Here is a 20,415-nt window from a genome sequence, read left to right as displayed (position 1 = left end):
TTCCTGTTGTACCGTTATTGCCTAAACAAACCCTTCCTCGAATGTAGGGATACCATGTACGACATAGGCTGTTAGGAAAATTGAGGCCGTCTGGAAATTGTACTCATACATGTTATTCTCACTTTATATACCAATAACAAAATCAGTCCTACTTGTATTTTAAAACTTTCATATTTAAGAGACGTACCGGTAGGTCTGCTGATGTGTTGCAAAATATCTGACCTGTTTAAAAATATCCATTAAATTCAGAGTTTTTTTTAAGATACCAGATATTTTCGGCTTAATTAGAATGGTACCGTAGCTATTTTACTACTATTAACTCTTCGTGAACCTTATATATTAGGAGATCCTGATAATTTTACACCCACCAATTCTTTAGTAACACCGATTACCATTCACCACAGTTTCTTTGTCTATTGACAAATTCTACTCTTCATTGCACTCCGTGCAAGAATATTCAGCAGTTCAGAATGGCAGGTATCATACTTAATGGCATTAAAATGTCGCCCACTTTTTGTTAGACATCATTGAAGGCCTGAAATTGGTTTAAATTACACAGCTGGTGACCTGAAAAGGTGTACCGTACATATTTCACCCCCAAGCGGTCAAGTTACTGGAAAAAACATTTTGTATACCCTGAGTGTGTTGCATTTCTAAAAGGTGGATATTTGGGAATTTTGAGGAACTCCTCCTGGATGCCGGACAGAAGGTTAAGATATAGGGCATGTCCGGCATGTGTTAACCCTAGCTGCACCCCTTCCATGAAGCATGATCGTAATGGTTTTGTTGCCTAACACTGGAAGTTTGAATGAGATCACTCGCGGACCATTTTGGAGCTACAGTAACGGTTAACTCGTAAGGATGACATTTAATGTATACTTTTTCCGGCTCCTGGTTTAAGGGCCTGCGCCGCTGGTTTGGACGAACTTGCACTGGAATCTTCGGAGCCGCTGTTTCGCGAGTTATCATGATCAACCTTCGTAGGGAGCCGCCGTCATAAGAAATTGTCATGGCAAGTGAAACTAAACACGATGTGCAGTTGATCAGTTCCTAAATACAGGCACCTCACTAAGTTCCGCTAACCGTTGAATGGGACATAACGATGGAATCAGAGACGCACGCAGTTTAGCTGTTCATAACAGTACAGTGGGAGCAGAGAAGTAACGTTAGGGCCTGCAGTGCAGTGGGCTGGGCCTTTAAGGGGCCCGGCAGACACCTCGCGAAATAATAATATACAGGGTTATTCACCTAACATGTTACACGGAAATAACTTTTAAACCATTAACGATATCGGGATTCTGTTTTCATATTCATAAGTGGTACGCAGGGTCGTGTAAAGTAACATGCTACTTAGTCTCATGGGATGATTAATAAGAGGTATTGGTACTAAATCCATATTCTTAAATAGGATGGCACAAATTCGTACAGCTGTCCTAAAAGTTAAATTGCGTACAAGTTCAAATATGTAAGTATTTTTAAAATCGGACAGTTACTTTATGAGATATCAATAAAAACCGCATTTGGGCTTTTGCGTGCCTCATCAGACGGTGTGCAGTCGGCCAAGGACGTATTGGCAAGCAAGCTGCTTCCTGGCATTGATTCCAGCCACAGAACGGATACCAGGCATGTACTGTAAACATAATGTGACGTACCGTAAAACATGCCCTGGGTGTGCAACGTTATTATATGACTGGCAAACACACAACGGGGAAGGGAAATTAAAGTTTTGTTTTTACATCCATGTGTAATAGGTTGCGCTCAGTTTAGAGTCTTTTTCACTAATGGGAATGGGAAGGTACCTGTCCGGCATTTGCCTGGTGTTGACCATGGGACACCATGAAAATCACTTTCAGGTTGGGCGAGGCAGGACTCGAACCTGCGCTCTCCCGAATGCACGCTACTACAGTCGCTCTTGAGCTCCGCGGAGATTAATGCGTGTAAAATAAATAAATGATAGTGTTGCTGCCATCACACCACGATCAGCTCTGAATATCCCACATAATAAACCGAGCTGTTTGTCTCCTAATGTCTAACCTATCCCAACCCAAATAATCCAGCGTTGGTAACACTGCTCCTTGGCCTGAAATAGCCCAACACAAAACGAGGTGCGCTTTGTACTACACACATACCCATGCAAACGGGGCCACATGACCACGCTGTCAAATCCCCGGAAATGAAATAACAAACAGCCACTCTTCTCCGCAGCCTGTCGAGTTTCTTAAACACGTGTAGCGGCTAGCATTCGTAGCTGTCGCCGCGGTGGTCCGGGTTCAATTCCCGGCTCTGAAAGCAATTTAATTCTGGTAGGAGGGCTGGAACGGGGTACACTCAGCCTCGTGAGGCAAAACGGAGAAGAGATGGGTTCGGTAACCATCTCAGCTATCCCGGAAGTGTTCCCGTGGTTTCCCACCGCTACTCCAGAGAAATATCGGGATGGTTCCTTGCTTACGATAACGACCGCCTCTATCTCAATTCCCCACCTGAATTAAAAATACAGTATACTCCTACAGACATCACAATAACATAGGTTATCAGTCACATTCTAACAAACGCGTGCACACGCACACACACACAGGGCTACACGACCACGATGTTCAAGCCCCGGAAATGAAATAACCACTATTCTTTGTACCACTTCGAGTGTCTTAACCACGTACCTCGGACATTAATTTGCTTTTCTAGGAGCTCTTTCGGTGTTTTGTGTTATGTTTATTTCTCAACTCATACAGTAGTACGTACTGTGCACTGAAACCAGTGACAATTGTAGCTTTCGTTATGTTCCTTTCAAGACAAAGTACTTATTTTATTCCTTTTTAAACGCATCAACCCTCCCTATCCTGTCATGAGTTCGCCTGCCATACACACTTTGCGAACCCATCACATGTATACGATATGCTTACATTCCTGGTATCCATCCTGTGGCCGGAATCACAGCCAAGAACCTGCTTGCGCGTCAATATGCCCTTGCCCAACTTCACGCTGTCTGATGCGGCATGCAAAACCGCTCATGCTGTTCTTACTTATATCTCAAAAAGTACTCGTCTGATTTTGAAAATAATTACATATTTGGACTTGTACGCCGTTGAACTTCTATGCCAGCTGCATAAATTTGTACCGTTCCGTTTAAAAATATGAAGTTAGTATCAATATCTCGGTTATTAATCACTTCATGAGACTAAGTAGCACGTTGTTTTATAAGTCCTTGGGTAGCATTTACGAATATGAAAACAGAATGGCGATATCTTTAATTGTTTGGAAGTTATTTCCATGTAGCATGAATAACCCTGTATATAGCCTAATGTCACTCTGCACGGAAATGGCGACTTGAAATATATTTTTTTCTTTTTCTTTTAAACTTTGTAAACAGAGGAATTGATACCGGTACTTGATTACGTGTATCAGCTGTCATTATAGCACAGCTGTAAACAATGCTTGCCCTTGTTGCACGCTCCTCACAGAAGACCTGCACCAAATTATTTCAAAATAACTGCAGCAGTGAAAATGATACCAACATTTTGTTGTTGTTGTTGTTGTTGTGTAGGTCTCCTTAGATCGTATTATGCACAATTTTGCGGAACATTTTCGTTTTACGACAACATATATTCGACAAGTGTATAACGCCAATAAGAAGTTGGTGTAGAAACACTCAGTCAATTCCGTTTCGAACGAGTTAATAGAAGACTAGGCTTATCGGTGGGGTTCGATATTTAAACTTTATTTGAACAGTTTTTTGTTTTAATTTGTTCTAAATTTTTGTGCTGTAATGAAATAAACCGGCCCCTCGATGTAGGGGTAGCTTGCCTGCCACTTACCCGGAGGCCCGGGGATCGATTCCTGGCCAGGTCAGGGATTCTTACCTGGATCTGAGGACTCGTTCGAGGTCCACTCAGCCTACGTGATTACAGTTGAGGAGCTATCTGACGGTGAGATGGCGGGCCCGGTCTAAGAAGCCAAGAATAACAGCAGAGAGAATTCGTCGTGCTGACCACACGACACCTCATAATCTGTAGCCCTTCGGATTGAACAGCGGTCGCTGAAAAGGCCATGGTCCTTCGGGGCGGCCCAGTAGCGGCGATTTGAGAAGGGGTATACACATCAAAACTGAACAAAAAAGCTCTTTGAGCGAATTTCGACAGTGTGTGACAGTGCGGCAATAATAGCTATACTTTCACCAAAGAAACAGTATTTCACACACATTACAATTACAAGTACGCCGTGATTATAAAATTAAAAAAATCATTTAGTATTTGAGTACACTCGAAGAAACCGAGAATTTTAAAGAGACAGCCAGACTGACGACCGCACGCGGCAAGCAGGTGAATCATACCTCAGTGTCCACGACCTTGGCCAAAATATACCCCTCTTCCCCTTCCTCATAGCATTTGCGAAGTCTCCACTACTCGCTGTGGCGCTGTACAAATCGGTTAGTCGTGACGAACGACGTTCTGTGCGTATTTTCGATAATAAATGTGTTAATAATTAAAAATTTGCACATTTTTTAAAATTCCTATAATTCCTAGTTTCAGCCGGGGGTGGCAGCTAATCACACTAACCACACCACAGAGGCGGACGGCTTTCAGTATTACCTTGCAAATTATACTTTAATAAACCACTTAAGAGAGGGAGTGTACTGTAGATGTCGGCAGCACCACTTCCAGACTTCTTGGATTTACGAATTTTCGTCAGTTCTTGGTTGTAGGTACATCGTATTAAAAAAAAAAAAAAAAATCTGTTTAAGTTCCATAAAACCAAAACCCTCTTTACCCATTTTCGTAATCAAGTCCTCTTCCGCCGCCCGTCTCATATTTTAGTTTCTGTAAATAATGCTGTTTATGTTCCATAAACATTCTTTTTATCGCTGTCTGTTCTACAAATTTACAAAAATTTACAAAAATGCTCAGTTTACTCAGCGGAATACCGTCAGTACACACATGGAAAGAGGCGAATGACGCTCCAGCCTCCAACTGAAGAATCGAGCGTCCTCGGCCTTCTGCGCCAGCTCTCGGAGCTCGGTTCCGGTGGAAGGGGTAGGATAGTGGTAGAGTTACTTTACCACAGCGGAAACCCACTCTACTCTACTGCGTACTATAGCTACTCTACTTGCTACTATCCCAGTAGTTTACACGATGCTAGTAGCTCTACTATCCACTCTAGTGATGGGTCGTTCATGAACGAACTGACTCTTTTGAACGACTCATTGGAGAGAGCTAGCTCAGAGAGTCGACTCTTGTAAGAGCTAGCTGAGTCGGTCTTGCCTCCTTGCTCCTTGAGAGCTAGTCGTTCATTTACGAGTCGACTCTTGTATGAGCTAGCTCCCTCCTTGCTCCCTGAGAGCTAACACGAGCCGACTCTTTTATCAACAGCGACTCCAAGAAAGAGCTAGCTCGTCACATCGACTCTCGTTCATTTCTAGCCAATACCATGCCTCAGATAATCACGTGACGTACAGAAGCCGCTTTCTTTTTTATAGGCTGCCCAGTCTAGCCTCTTCCCGCATTCAGTCAGTGCTCTGAGCGCGGTGGTTGCGGTCTGTTTGTTAGGTACGTTTTTGTGCCATAGTTCTGGCAACTTGCAACGTAACGAAACAATGAAATGAAATAAACATGTTATTGAGCAATACTTACCTGTTCACTTCCTGTATGCACTCATAATCTATGAAGGATGTAGGGCCTAGTATAGATCCAGTAGGTTAGGAGCAAATAAACAACACGAAGTTCGGGTTAACTAACCTCAACTAAGCACGAACAAACAGTCACTATCCAGAATACTGAATATACCACTCGGCAAGTAGAAACGGCGTAGTTTTATTCTGTCTGAAATAATTAAGAAATACTCTGACAAATCCTCACCTGTTTCTTAAATGCGTTCGTAGTTATGAATTAACATATTGCCAAAATCTTTCAGTTTTACGGTACAGTGGATACAATAATATACCGTTGTTTTAAATCGAATTAAGGCAAATAGAAAATAACACTAGTTTTGGCTTTAAAATATAGGCTAAATAACTCATACCAAAGTGTATACCACAGTACATTTTCAAATAATTATTTATTGACGTGTAAGAAGTCCGACTCCTTAGTTGGATGGTCAGCACTGAGGCCTTCGCTGCAGAGGGTCCCGGATTCGATTCTCGGCCAAGTCGGGAATTTAATTCTTCTGGCTCGGGAACTGGGTCTTTGTGTTTGTCCCAACACTTTCCTCTTCATATTCAGACAACACACCTCAATACCAACCACCATAGAAACACGCAATATTGATTACATCCCTCCGCATCAGATTAGCGTCAGGAAGGACATCCGGTCATAAAACAGGGCCAGCCGGGCTGAGTGAATCAAACGGTTGAGGCGCTGGCCTACTGACACCAACTTGGCAGGTTCGATCCTGGCTCATTCCGGTGGTATTTGAAGGTGCTCAAATACGTCAGTCTTGTGTCGGTAGATTTACTGTCACGTAAAAGAACCCCTGCGGGGCTAAATTCTGGCACCTCGGCGTCTCCGAAAACCATAAATGTAGTTGGTGGGACGTAAAGCCAGTAACATTATTACTTATTATAAAACAGGAGCAAATCCACATTTGCGGAACAGTTCGCACCCGCGAACCCACAAGTGTGGGAAAAGTGGTCGAAGCGGAAGTAGAAGAAGTAAGTTTAGATAGTGTAAGGAATGCCAATATATCGAACATATACGACTCGTACGGTTTGATCGTTCTTGAAAAAAATATAAGAGAGTGTGACCATACTGTACACGAAAAATAGGCAAAATGCTATGCGTACTGTAGTATACTTGGTTATATGTACATTTGTGCTGATAGTAGTTTCCATTATTTTCGTTAAAGATCGCGTTTGATCAGCTGTTTCTACGCTCCATTAATGAATGAAAGAATCTGTTGTTTCAACGCGGAATGTCAAGTGAGAAACTTTCTGTAGCTCCAGTCGAAAGAGGATTTTCTGATAACATCTTTTGAGTGAAATGTAAACTACGTGCACAGGATCGAGATTCTTCTTATGGTTATCTGGATCTTAGCCTACAAAGAATACAAAGCCTGTTCACTCGCAGTGCTCTCTTCAGAAACAGTGTCCGCCTGGCAGTGCGCGTCTTGACCACTGCAGCGCTAGTATACCACCTCACGTCAGCACTCGCTAGCATTGCTAACGGGAGTTAAAACCTGCACAAATGTACCTCTACACTATACTTCCTGTATATTATATACGTTACTGAGCAGAATGAAGTAGAAAATAATAAATGTTCACCTTTTCCCCTAGGAGTTCAATTCAGCTGGGGATTTTCATTTCAGACAACACACGTAACTGTTGAAATTTATGTCTGTCATTTAAAAGGATATATGGTCTGCACTAGATATTTTTACTAGCGCATTGTATATTTTGAGTGAAAAGGAACGGCTTTAACCATTTTTCTTGATATTTTCTTCTCATAAATTGTTTTTCTTCTCGAGAATTATTCTCGGCGATACTCATTTGTAATTCCATTAGCGTAGATGGTGACAGAGGGGCGCAGAAACCACTGCAGTATTATTCTGCTTAGTTCCTCAGGATGATAACTTTTCCCATACTGTAGAACAGGACTTCTAGCAATACGTGGCAACAGTATTTCGGTTAATGTTTGTGTTATTTTTGGACTGCACAGCGTTACCGATAACGTTTCGTCCCTTACTTGCCCCAGTTTCATCAGCAGTGAAACAAAACTTGGCTTTCGATACCTGAGACGTGTGACCACCTCTGTCTTTGATTTTTATTAATGACGTTAGTTGAGATGGACTCTGGATATTACTAATTTTATCAACACACTATTGACATGGCATGTGGTCTTTGACAACTCTTACCAAATACCCTCCAATATATGCCATTGCAGCACTCGACGGAGCGGTCACTAGGGTTCCATAACTTATCTTTCGTACCATCTACACAACAGAATAAGGAAATTATCATCTGAACAGGAGCAATAATAATGAGTAACCTAATTTTTGCCGTCACAAGGCCTGCGTATTTACTGTACCATACCTTGTCTGCTTATTGCTTTAATCCATAATTCCCTAGTTGACTCTTGGCAAGGAGATTCATGGAGTCTACTTCCAGAACTTTATTTCTAAAGCCTTGTTTACAGAACGAAACGCAGCAGTACACCAGTGTAATATAATTGACGTATTTTAACAATACCTTTTTCCCGTTTTGTCAGTGTGAATTAAGCCGAAAGTGTCAGGTTCTAAATCATTCTCTATTTACAAGAGTTTACCCATTTCACATCTGATGTAAAAATTATATTCTGTGACGTTAGCAGCAAAGAGGTGAGTGAATATTATTTTATATTTCCCCTTAACGAATTACAATGAATTTAGCAAAATCAACATGGTATTTTCAATAATGCATATTAAGATAAGTAAAACTGCAGCTGCCTAAAAGTATTGTAGACCCTATTTGAGAGTTTGTTTTAGGCAGCTAAAATAACATTTTAGCACCTAAAAATCCGAGGTCTAGTAATCATTATATCAAGTTCCTGTGGTGGTTGGAAGTGTAGTGTGTTGTCTGAATATGAAAGGAAAAGTGTTGGAACAAGCACAAACACCAGTCCCCGAGCCAGAAGAATTAAGTAGACGCGATTATAATCACCAATTCGGCCGGCAATCGAATCCGGGACCTACTGAATCGAAGGCCTCAACGCTGACGATTCAGCCAAGGATTCGGACAAAATAAAATCATTATTGAGTTTCATTATTTCTACCAGTATTAACATTCAACTTTCGTAGTAGACGTCACCAGTAAGCATACAACGTGTAGAAATACCGCCAACCGAGGTGTTCATGTGAGGTTGAATTGCAGCGCCTCTAGCGGCAAATATAGCATCCATAGGGCGGACAGCTATGAGTGGCTATTGGGCAGGCTTTGTATTCGTTGTAGGCTAAGTCTGGATTGTCGGGGTCGAACGGAAGTATTGCCAATGTCTCGAACATACGTCCCGTACGGTGCATTCAATCTTGAAAGACATCATTTTAAGGAGAATGGAACTTAGGCAAAGTTATATTAGATGTTATCGATCAACACTGTATATTTTTGACACGTTTCTTCGTTACTGTGTATAAAACTTTATCATTGGATTAATTGCGAATGTTGCCAGCATTGTACATTTGTTTTATTCCAAGAGTAGCGTACCAAACTGTATATTGTGTTGCCATCTGTTGTGGGAAAGGAGAACTATCTCGCGCCATCTCGCTCCTTCAAATAACATCGAGAGTCATGATTAATCTAGAAAATGTAAAATCACGCTATTTTGGGCGTTTATGAATAAATAACTCATGGCTTAGTGTATACTATAGTAACTTACATCCCATTACATTCTTAAACAATTATTTATTAACGTGTAAGTATTGCCAATATCATGAACATACGTCTCTTCACGGTGCATTCAGTCTTGAAAAGCATCATTTTAAGAAGAAAGTAACATGGGCAAAGTAGTAATATTAGATGTTATCCATTAATACTGTATATTTGTTAAACATTTCTTCGTTACTGTATATAAAGCTTTATCGTTAGATTATTTGCCAATGTTGCCAGGAGTGCATATATTAGTTGTTTTATTTCAAGAGTAGCTTTCTAAACTGGACGTTGTGCTGCCATCTGTTGTGGAAAATATAAACTATTTGCACTACATCATTCGTTCCCGGAAGTCATAAAGAGCCGTCTGCCCTAAACCGGATGAATGAATGAACGAACGAACCTGGAGCGGTGAGCCAACACCACCTATAGGGTGAGCGGCCTCTGACTTCCTGGCTCGCTCCTACTTTCCCGTTCCCAAGAGTCGACTCTTTTGAACGACTCTCAGTTAGGAGCGGGAGCGAATGAGCTAGCTCCCTCAAGAGCTAGCTCGACCCATCACTAATCCACTCTACTCGCCTCGCTACTCTACCCGTGTAAACCAGCCCTAAAGCGTCAAAGAGAATAAGTATAAAGCGTATTAAAGTATTTGCCTCGATGTGGTGTGGTGTGGGAACAAACCTCCGAGTCCCAGGATTGCCAACGTCAGTGGTTTACCACCAAGTCTGTTAGTTTCTGGTGGTACGAAAGTGAATTTGGCAGCTGGAAAATTCGGAAGGTTTTTGTTTGGTGGTTTTGACGGTGATTTAAAGATTTTTCGTATTTATGATTGTGAATTTTTGTGGCTTGGGTTAATGTAGTACATGAACATGAGATCACGTGACATTTGAAATGAAGCAGGTGAGGGGTTCTGCGCAGCATTGCGAACCGCAGCGAGGGAGTCCCCTCCCTCGGGTAACTTAACTGCGTCATCGTATAGTGCGGCGCGGTGTGGCATAATCTCTTTGATCCAATCAGTTCAATGGTAAAGTGGTCAACGGCCTACGTACGCAGAGCAGAGGTACCGGTAGTCAAGTCATTTTAAAATTTATAAATACGTGCATTTCGAAAAAATGGGGCAAACAAATCAATACAGTGGCTTGCTGTCGTTTCTGAGAAACTAATTTGATATCCTGATCTTGTATATCGTAAAAAACAGTCACCCGGGTGTCGCTGGACAGTTTCACTCATACATTTATCGAGAAAGAACGGAAGCTGGATGTGCTTCATTTACAGTGCGTCATTGTGCGATCCGGAGTATGGATCATCTAAGTGCATCGTACAAAATGCAGTGCGTTAATTATCAACCTCTTGCATCATTACTTTGCAAAGTCCTCACAGTTTTAGTTGTCGAGTGAACGAACAGTTACCTACCGAATAGTTGTACGTCATTCATTTTTCTGAGACTCAAGAGGATAGATCGACGTTCTTGGGTTTGTATGAGTATATGGTTAGTCCACACCAAAGTTAATAAACAATGTTAACGAAACAGTTAATAAAAAATCTTAAACACATTTCTGAACATGTTAACAAACTTTTGTTAATAAAACTCATTCAACATTGTGTCCACACCAAAATAGCTGTTTGTGAGGTTACAATCGATAGGGTCAGGAAGAAGAAAATTCTTACAGTTTCAGCTTTCATTATTTAAATGAGTACAGCTAGAGAAAAGCACAGATGCAAAGTGTAGCAAAGGGAAATATTGGAAAGGCGAGTAGAATTAAGTGTGGAGCATTCTGTTTGGAGAGAACACTTATGTCAGAACTTTTAAATTAATGATGCAGGCTTTCAGAATTTTGAGAATCCCCCCACATCACTCGACAGTAATGTAGTCTGAAGCTGCAAGTAATGATTCCGATTATCGGAAAGCCGGCTCCACTAATGACAGGCTAATTTTTTAATAGGTATAAGTGTAAGATTCCTAGCAACTGGTGATTGACATTTCACTTATATTTGTCTAGAGTATCAAAAGCAGCAATTTGTTACCGTACTGTGCCTGAGGTGTTTGGTTAGGATAGTATTATTTTGTTGATATACAAGCGCGATACAGCATTGTTGGTTAGGTTATTCAGCGAGGAGTGAAGTTGGAAATGAAAGTACATTAGAACACAGCTAAAAGAATGTAATACAGAAATAAAATTACTGTATATAAGAACTTTCACTTGCGATTTGATAGTAAAGTTTTAGAAGAAATAAGAATTCATCATATTCCGCGGTACGAATGTGCGTGCTTTACTTGCGTCCTTGCACACGTGCGAACCGAAATGGTAACGAAAACACGAAAGTTAATGAAAAGTTTAATTCACAAAATTTAAGAAACATTGCTTAGGCCTATCAACAAGCTTGAAAAGTTATTCTGGTTAAATGTGTAGCCTACGCTGTAATGGCTGTGTCTGCTGCAGCTGAACCTTAGAAAACCAATTGTATGATTCACTTATCATAAATTCTATCAATCAATCAATCAATCAATCAGTCAATACTGATCTGCATTTAGGGCGGTCGCCCAGGTGGCAGATTCCCTATCTGTTGCTTTCCTAACCTTTTCCTAAATGATTTCAAAGAAATTGGTAATTTATTGAACGTCTCCCTTGGTAAGTTATTCCAATCCCTAACTCCCCTTCCTATAAATGAATATTTGCCCCAGTTTGTCCACTTGAATTCCAACTTTATCTTCATATTGTGATCTTTCCTACTTTTATAAATGCCATTCAAACTTATTCGTCTACTATTGTCATTCCACGCCATCTCTCCGCTGACAGCTCGGAACATGCATCCTACATACCACTTAGTCGAGCAGCTCTTCTTCTTTCTCTCAATTCTTCCCAACCCAAACATTGCAACATTTTCGTAATGCTACTCTTTTGTCGGAAATCACCCAGAACTAATCGAGCTGCTTTTCTTTGGATTTTTTCCAGTTCTTGAATCAGGTAATCCTGGTGAGGGTCCCGTACACTGGAACCATACTCTAGTTGGGGGTCGTACCAGAGACTTATATGTCCTCTCCTTTATATCCTTACTACAACCCCTAAACACCCTCATAACCATGTGCAGAGATCTGTACCCTTTATTTACAATCCCATTTATGTGATTACCCCAATGAAGGTCTTTTCTTATATTAACACCTAGGTACTTACAATGATCCTCAAAAGGAACTTTCACCCCATCAACACAGTAATTAAAACTGAGAGGACTTTTCCTATTTGTGAAACTCACAACCTGACTTTTAACCCCGTTTATCATAATACCATTGCCTGCTGTCCATCTCGCAACATTTTCGAGGTCACGTTGCAGTTGCTCACAATCTTGTAGCTTATTTATCACTATAGAGAATAACATTATCTGCAAAAAGTCTTACCTCCGATTCCACTCATTTACTCATGTCATTCTAAGTCGAGTACACAGCAGAAATGACGTAAAACCCTGTTCAGCAGTGGCATGGAGTAAGGGTAGTCACAAAGAATGTGGACATTAGAGGGTTGGTCATACTGATAAAGAATTTGAAAGAATTAATTGGATATCTCGCACCGTGGTCGGCCAATCAGTTCGCATTGGGCGGCAATGTGACGTGACTGAAGAACGGCATGAAACACAAACATACCAGCCTGTGTGAGTGTAGCGTCAAACTCCTCCCCTGGTGCTCTCAAGCCCATTTGAATTTTCCTGCTTAGTGGCTCACTCGAGCACAACAGTACGAGATATGAAATTCTTGATCAATATGACCAACCTTCTAACACTGACCACCCTGTCTCTAAGTGAAATATGAGGTCTACATTAACTGCCATTGTTTATATTTAACACGTACGTACCTCATTAGCTGTATTCTTTCTTCTCAATCACAGCATTATAACATGGGTCTCTGTGCAGTAACTACTTATACATTGATAACAAACTTAAGCAAATCTTTTACATTTCTAAATAAACACACAAACAACAAATGTAAAACACAATATTTTATAACGCTATTCAATTGATGAGCAGAGTTGGCAGCTCACACGCCACCGTCCGCGCAGTAACTTGCATCAAAGGACGTTCTGTTGTACGGGCAGGGACCTCGTTCCATTTATCAGGCATAGGCGATGTGCACATCCAGCCAGCAGGCATTTAAAATTATTTAAACTATAATTAAGTAAAATTAGTCTTCAACTTTTTCCAGTGATATTACCACACATTTAAATTGTGATAAATTAATATCTAGTTACATTGCACAAAACAACTTGAAATAAGAAAAATGAGATTACCGAATTTACTGGGTGTCCAGCGCACACCTTGAACACAGTGCGTCACAAATATTGGTACGCTAAGTAGAAATGTACAAAGATGTTATTGTTATTGTTGAAACCAGTGTTAAGTGAGGTACAACACGTTTATGAAGCTTTCCAAGCTGAAGCTACCGATCTTAGAAGATTCCTTAAACCTGGCGTTTGGCCAACGTAGAACTCATTAGTGCCTGCCATTTTGACTAAGGGGCGTAGCTAGGGTGACCCTACAAAAAAAAAAAAAAACAGAAAGTGACGCACTTAATTGTGTTCTACCATCTAATGCGGTAAAACTTCCGTACCCGTTGTGCGAAAGTGAGCTTAGAGATTCAACATGGCGCTGCTCATATAACGCTCGGCAGGCTTGCCAACAGACACTTCATGCATGCACCTTAATTGTGCTCTACCATCTAATGCGGTAAAACTTCCGTACCCGTTGTGCAAAAGTGAGCTTAGAGATTCAACATGGCGCGGCTCGGGCGATCTCGTGCAACGCTCGCATTCTTAGTGACAAGGTCCGATGAGTGACAAAACCATTGGTCTGGATTGGTTAGTCTGGCTAGTGACTAGACCATTGGCCTCAGGGCAAGCAAAGGGGGGTCTGGGGGCTTAACCCCCCCCCTCCCCCCCGGGTTAGAGCCGCAAAGCAGCCCTTAGGCCTCTAGTATCCCGCGTGACACCACCGTTGGTCTGGGTAGCTTAGCAACAAAACAATTGTTCTGTATAGGTTTGGGTAGGTTAGTGAATTGGTCTGGATATGGTTCTCTCACTTTAAGCGAATATGGCAGTTCTAGCCCTGTACTTGCACACGATGCAAGCTCTGTCGGAGACAATACGAAGCTTGTCTGGCGAATAGGAACCCTACTTATGATTATTAATTAATTATTTAACCATCACAAACACTAGCCAGCCAATAGGAACACAGCACATGGTTGCATTCAGCCGATTTACACAGACTTGGTTTTAATTCTTATATATAAGTAAGAATACTTCTTGGGGTGGGATGGTGGTTTTCTAGCAGGCATAAAGGAAGGATTTCTCCTTTCTGCTACTTACAGTATCGTTGCATATCATTTTTATGATTTTTATGATCCCTAAGTCTGTGCACCGGTTACGGAAGCAGCACCCCTAATGCTCCTCCATCAGCTGATCCTCTCTATGCTACTGCTCTCCTAGAACCATGTAACAGTTTAAAACTTATTTAAAGAGACAATACTACCCTTTCGGGAGTAATACATTTTTCTCGTGAGGACACATAATAAACGGAACTTCAGCGCAGTAAATTTTTATTTGATTGGACTGAAGTGTCGTGGTATAAAGATGAAAATAGCGAAAATCCTTTTAACGAACTTTGAAATCTTATACTCCCTTCCTCAAATGCTGAACTAGAGAGGGCATTTAATCAGGTAAATTTATGGAAGACGGGACTTAGAAATAGGATGGGGAATATTTGGACTATCAGTGCTGCCTTAAGATGACTGTGGAAATGCTGATACAGATGTAGATTCCTATAGCAAACCTGATGGTGAGGCAGGCATCAATTTTTGAAAATGAGACAATCTCTCATAGCGCAATGGCACTGCCGGTGGGTCTAAGTAGCCTATGCTGTGTCCAGCCCCGCGGTGTATGGGACAACACATCCGCCTCTCACCCAGCAGCCCGGGTTTGATTCCCGGCCGGGTCAGGGGTTTTTAACTAATGATTAATATCCCGGGCCTGGGGACTGGGTGTTTGTGATGTCTTTAATCTTCCTTTCCTCACACACAACATTCCACACTACCGCCATTCCAGTTGCACGCAGTTTCGTACAATATGGTGCCAGTAGGGGCAAAAGATCCACATGAGTCGACGCCCCGAACAAATAACATTTACAAGTAACAACTCTCATTATTGTTCCGTATTGAAGATGACGTTAGGCGTAGATATCAAGGAAAGTATTGAATAGGTGTTTTTTTTATTAAATTATCCTTGATATCTATGCCTAAATAATATTTATTTAAAAAAATTAAAATTAAGAAAAGAAAAGCCTACGCTGTGGCCACCATGTATGCACTGGTGTTGGTAGGTGTGTTGAGGCCAAGTAGCACACTGGGGCAAAACGCTGGAAAATTTATAATGTCCAGTAAGTACAGTATATTGGTATCATAGATGCACTTCCTGGCAATGTTTTGAGTCACAAATACAACTTTGGGTGTCGATGCTGAGGGTGGTAATGATAGTGAGGTTGAAGAAATTCCATTATAGGAATTCTGGAGTAGGTGTATGTTATTACTTCATTAAATTCTCTTGTGGAAATGAGTGCATATGTCATCAATTTGAAAGGTCATATATTTCCTAATTAAACCTGTTGTTGGTGTTGTTTGAGTCATCAGTCCAGGGACTGGTTTGATGCATCTCTTCATACTGCTCTAATCTGCTTGTCATATTCATACCTTGGTCTACCCATACCATTTTTACCCCCTATACTTCCCTCAAAATCCAACAGAAGTCCTGGGTGTCTTAAGGTGTGACCTATCATTCTATCTCTTCTTCTCCTCAAATTTAGCTAAGTTTAATAACCTAACCATTGTGGGTTGAAATTATAATGGTCCGTATTGACTACAATCTTAACTCCAATAAATACACATTTGATATTTAAAAATCAGAGGTCGATAGCTGCAGTCGCTTAAGTGCGGTCGGTATCCAGTATTCAGGAGATAGTGGGTTCAAAGATGGTTTTTCGTGGTTTCCCATTTTCTCACCAGGCAAATGCTGAGGCTGCACCTTAATTAAGGTCGTGGCTGCTTCCTTCCCACTGCAAGTCCTTTCCTGTCCCATCGTCGCAGTAAGACCTATCTGTGTCAGTGCGACGTAAAGCAACTTCATATTTAAAATCAGCGTTGTCAATACTTGGTTATTTAACGAATTATTTATTTTCATGGAATATACCGTACATGTTTTGAGGACCTTATTGCCCTCTTCCTCAGCAGTTTTTCTCACACTCTTGGACGTTTTCACTTATCAATAAACACCAATCCCCTCGTAAGCCATCTCTTAGTTAATGTACTGTACACTGTCGTAAGTGAGCACTCGACTACACTATTCTATTTATAGTCTTATTTAAAATATCTGATTGTATTGTAGGTACCAATTTATTAAAATAGCGTCTCTTAAAATTTATTAAAATCTTCACATCCTGACTTTTCGTCAGTTAAATGTTGCAACTAGAGTGGTATCTCCTCACTCCAGCCTAAGTGAATCTACTCTTGTCCATACGTAAACATAATTGACTTTGAACTTAGCCTCGGGTAACATGCCTGTCAGTAGAACATAGATATCAGGATCAATATCTACTCCTCTAGCAAATTGGATAATGTTTGTTTTTTGACACCCGAATCTGAAATCTGTCAGTTCTTAGTGCACTCACTGTGCCCTAGACCTCTGTTGGTTGCACTAAACTTGGCATTTCATGACCAAGTTGTGGTCAGAGTCCATGTCTGCTCCTGGGGAAAGCACCTGGTTTGTTAATCTCTGCCTAATCATAATGAAGTCTATTTGATACCTTCCAATGTCTCCACATATACAGCCGTCGTTTGTGGTGTTTGAACCAAGTATTAGCAAGGACTAAATTATGATTGGTGCAGAATTCAACCAGCTGACTTCCTCTTTCATTTCTTTATCCCAGTCCGAATTTTCGTACTGTTCTCTTCCTCGCCTACCACTGCATTCCAGTCTTTCATCACAATTAGATACCTTTCACATATTGTGTTAAATCTTCTATCTCTTCATATGTTGTCCACGTTTATTCGCTCGTTGAAGTGAAGCTTCTGTGGTAATCGGTACAAGGAGATATATTAGAACTGTTCTCTGACAAGTGCATACGTTAGTGCAGTCAAGACAAGCGAAACATATCCCTGCAAAAGTGTAACAAGTTCCTTCACCTCAGCCAGTGCTGCCAATGGTGGAATATAATTACCATTAAACAGCTACTTGAAAATCACCAGAAATGACTAGTCTCCCCCCTCTCCTTCCTTCTTAAAGCTGTATCAACACGAAAAGTATATATAGGCCTATCCGTGTAGTTCAAACTATTTCAAGAATCTCTCCTAATAGTTGAGGCACAGAGGAAGAAACAGTGCAGTCCGTATTTTTTGTAATAATTTGTTTGGCAGCAGTGTTTGTTTCTTCCGTCCTGCCAGAATTGATAAAAAGCAAATTTATCATTTCATGTCTCACATTACTTTAGTTTTGCTAATATTCTACTGACTAGAAATTCTCTCCAGTTGAGCAGGGCAGTGCAAGTGACGAGGATGTTACGACCACTACCTTCGCGGTTCTCCGGTTTGCTAAGGCTGCAGGTACATTACTGACACGAGGCCAAGAAACAACTTAATTTTCATGTATAATTCTGGAAGACGAAGCTTTGATATTGTCCAGAAGCCTTTAAAGGAAGTGCATTTTTAATTGACAGTGAATTTAATGTTTCATTCATCAATTTATCTAAGTGATTTTAAGGTAACGTGTACATGCACCAGATTACCACCAAAATACTTTTGAAATTCACCAGAATTGCCAGCAGATAAAAAAAATTCCTGTCAGACAGGCTTCCAAAAATTGGCAACACTTACCCAACCCCTCGTACTGAGTTTCCTAGCTTCCTGTGTCCTGAGAGAGCATGCTACGGGGATGGGTTGCTAGTAGCCAACAGGGAAGCTGAAAACATACTTAACCAGGTGCGAATCCTTTAGAATTTGAGGCCATGCAGCTTGGTCAGTGCCCTCTTGCTTGCCTGCTTGGCAGCTCCACCTAAAACAGCTTTGTGGGGAGCCGGCCCATGTCATGAGAGTGCTGGCTGCCCTTGTTTACTTTTATCGTGTTGTCATGCATGTTAACGAGTTCAATACAGAGCACTTTGTCATCTATTTTCTAAATGCCAGCATATTCAGTTCGTATTTAATCATGCTTCAGTGCGAAAGAACGTCATCGATTAACTAGCTCATTAAAGACTGTTTGGATTATTGTTTTAAGTGATAACTCTAAAAGATCATTTTGAGAGAAAAAAGTAATGTAAATAGTAAAACAACACAGACAGGTAAATTAAATATATTATTTGTATCTCCTTTTTAGAGGAACTCCCACTTGCCTCAAGAAGAAGAAGTAGTAGTAGTAGTAGTAGTAGTAGTAGTAGTAGTATACTTCTTTCACAAGAGATTAATCCTGATGTAAACAAATAGGTGGAGCCCCTTTCCTTTGCACCTGGACGTAGACATACTTCATTGGAGAAGCAACCATCGCACTCACTCGACTGTATATGACTTCAAATATAAGTAGGACGTCGCATTAATTTTATTTTATTACATTTAGTGTGTTTGGAAGAATATGCAATCAATAATATATATTTATATATGCTCGTTTATAAAATAGCGATTAAATAACAAGAAATGAAGGCACAAGGCGTGGTGTAATACAGGAAGTCTTCTCGTAGTGGGGGAAGGTCCCAAGCTGTACAGTGTGTTGCATCTTCCAGCAGTCAGTGAGTTGGTATTTATAGTGAGAGAAATGGAACATCGCGTATAGTGAAGCACAAAAGAGGAAAACCGCTCAGAAGTGACTGTAGGCAGTGCATTGTGAATGTGTTCAATAAAAAGTAAGTGAACAGAATCCAGGTTTAGTCGTTTATTCAGAAGTTCAGATCTTTGCACTGCTGTATGCATGTGTAGCACTGTTCGTCCGAACAAGAGACGTTGACGGGGTGAAGGTCGGTACTACACGCTCAGCGAAAATAACTTTCTTTGGCGGAGGCGTGGACATACCATGTTTCCATCTGGATTAAACTCTTGTGAAAAAATTATAATATTGTATTATTATTATTATTATTATTATTATTATTATTATTATTATTATTATTATTATTATTATTATTATTATTATTATTATTATTAGTTGCTATTAAGCTAAATTGAATCAAGGTGCAGCAAAGTGAACTCGGAGTTGAGATCAACAGTATTCTGTATGAAATAAGTCGTCCCAGTTGAAATCTTTACACTGGTCTCTTTTCAGACTTTTATTGTACAACAGTGAAAGCTGGGTGTACTCAGGATGTGTTATTCTCAAGTTAGAAATAAGACATGAGAGCAGATAGTGTGTTTGCTGGTACAAACAGATGGGAACAATGGCAGGATGGTACCCTTTATGAGAACACTAAAGTTAAAAAGCAACTGAATGGATCAAGCTTTGCGCATAAAAAAATCTTTGGTATTGAGGCTTTGTGAGGCAAATGGAGGAGGAGAATAGTGGACACGTCTATGGAGGGTAAGAGTAGTAGAAGATGGTTTTTAACGACTACAAGGTTGAGGTGTGGGATTAAACGAGTTCGCTGACCTGGTTACATATAGGGGATTGTGGAGACTGAACACTTTCACTAACTGGACAACTTTGCCCGATTCAAGTCCGGCTTGGTGCTTTAGAGCAAAATTTTATTTACAAGTGGCTAGTAGGAGACCAGTGTCTATAAATAAATTGTCTGTGCTATTTAATGTGAACTATCTTACCTGACTGATGGCTGGTTACAAAGCCAATATCTTCTGCACTAATTGTCTAGGGTGGTGCTATACATATCTCAGGAATTCAATGGGGAGCAAAATAAGGAATGCTCACAGAACATCTTTTGTACTGGAGGGAGCTTTCTAACAGATCCCCACATTTAGAGTCAATTGGCCGATTTAAATTTTGGGCCCCTCTCTTCTTTTTCTTTTGGGGTTGGAGAATAAAGTGTCTAATTCCCCCGTGTTCCCATATTTACCTCGACCATCTTTA

General features: G+C 40.7%; 1 long non-coding RNA gene across 2 annotated transcripts in view; it reads left to right on the top strand.

The window, feature by feature from the left end:
* The first annotated feature begins 10,338 nt into the window (after positions 1-10,338).
* LOC136884843 (uncharacterized) overlaps positions 10,339-20,415 on the top strand; it is a 65,052-nt gene continuing 54,975 nt past the window's right edge. Inside the window, exon 1 of one of the 2 annotated variants that reach the window (XR_011018907.1) lies at positions 10,339-10,385. This is a non-coding gene — a long non-coding RNA (uncharacterized lncRNA). Of the gene's footprint in view, positions 10,798-20,415 lie in introns of both variants that reach the window. The other variant, XR_011018906.1, reaches the window with a different exon arrangement.

This window comes from Anabrus simplex, chromosome 13 (genome assembly GCF_040414725.1).
Source record: "Anabrus simplex isolate iqAnaSimp1 chromosome 13, ASM4041472v1, whole genome shotgun sequence".
Taxonomy (NCBI): Eukaryota; Metazoa; Arthropoda; class Insecta; order Orthoptera; family Tettigoniidae; genus Anabrus; species Anabrus simplex.
The sequence above is the reverse complement of the archived record's forward strand: the minus strand, read 5'-3'. Positions and strand labels throughout refer to the sequence as shown.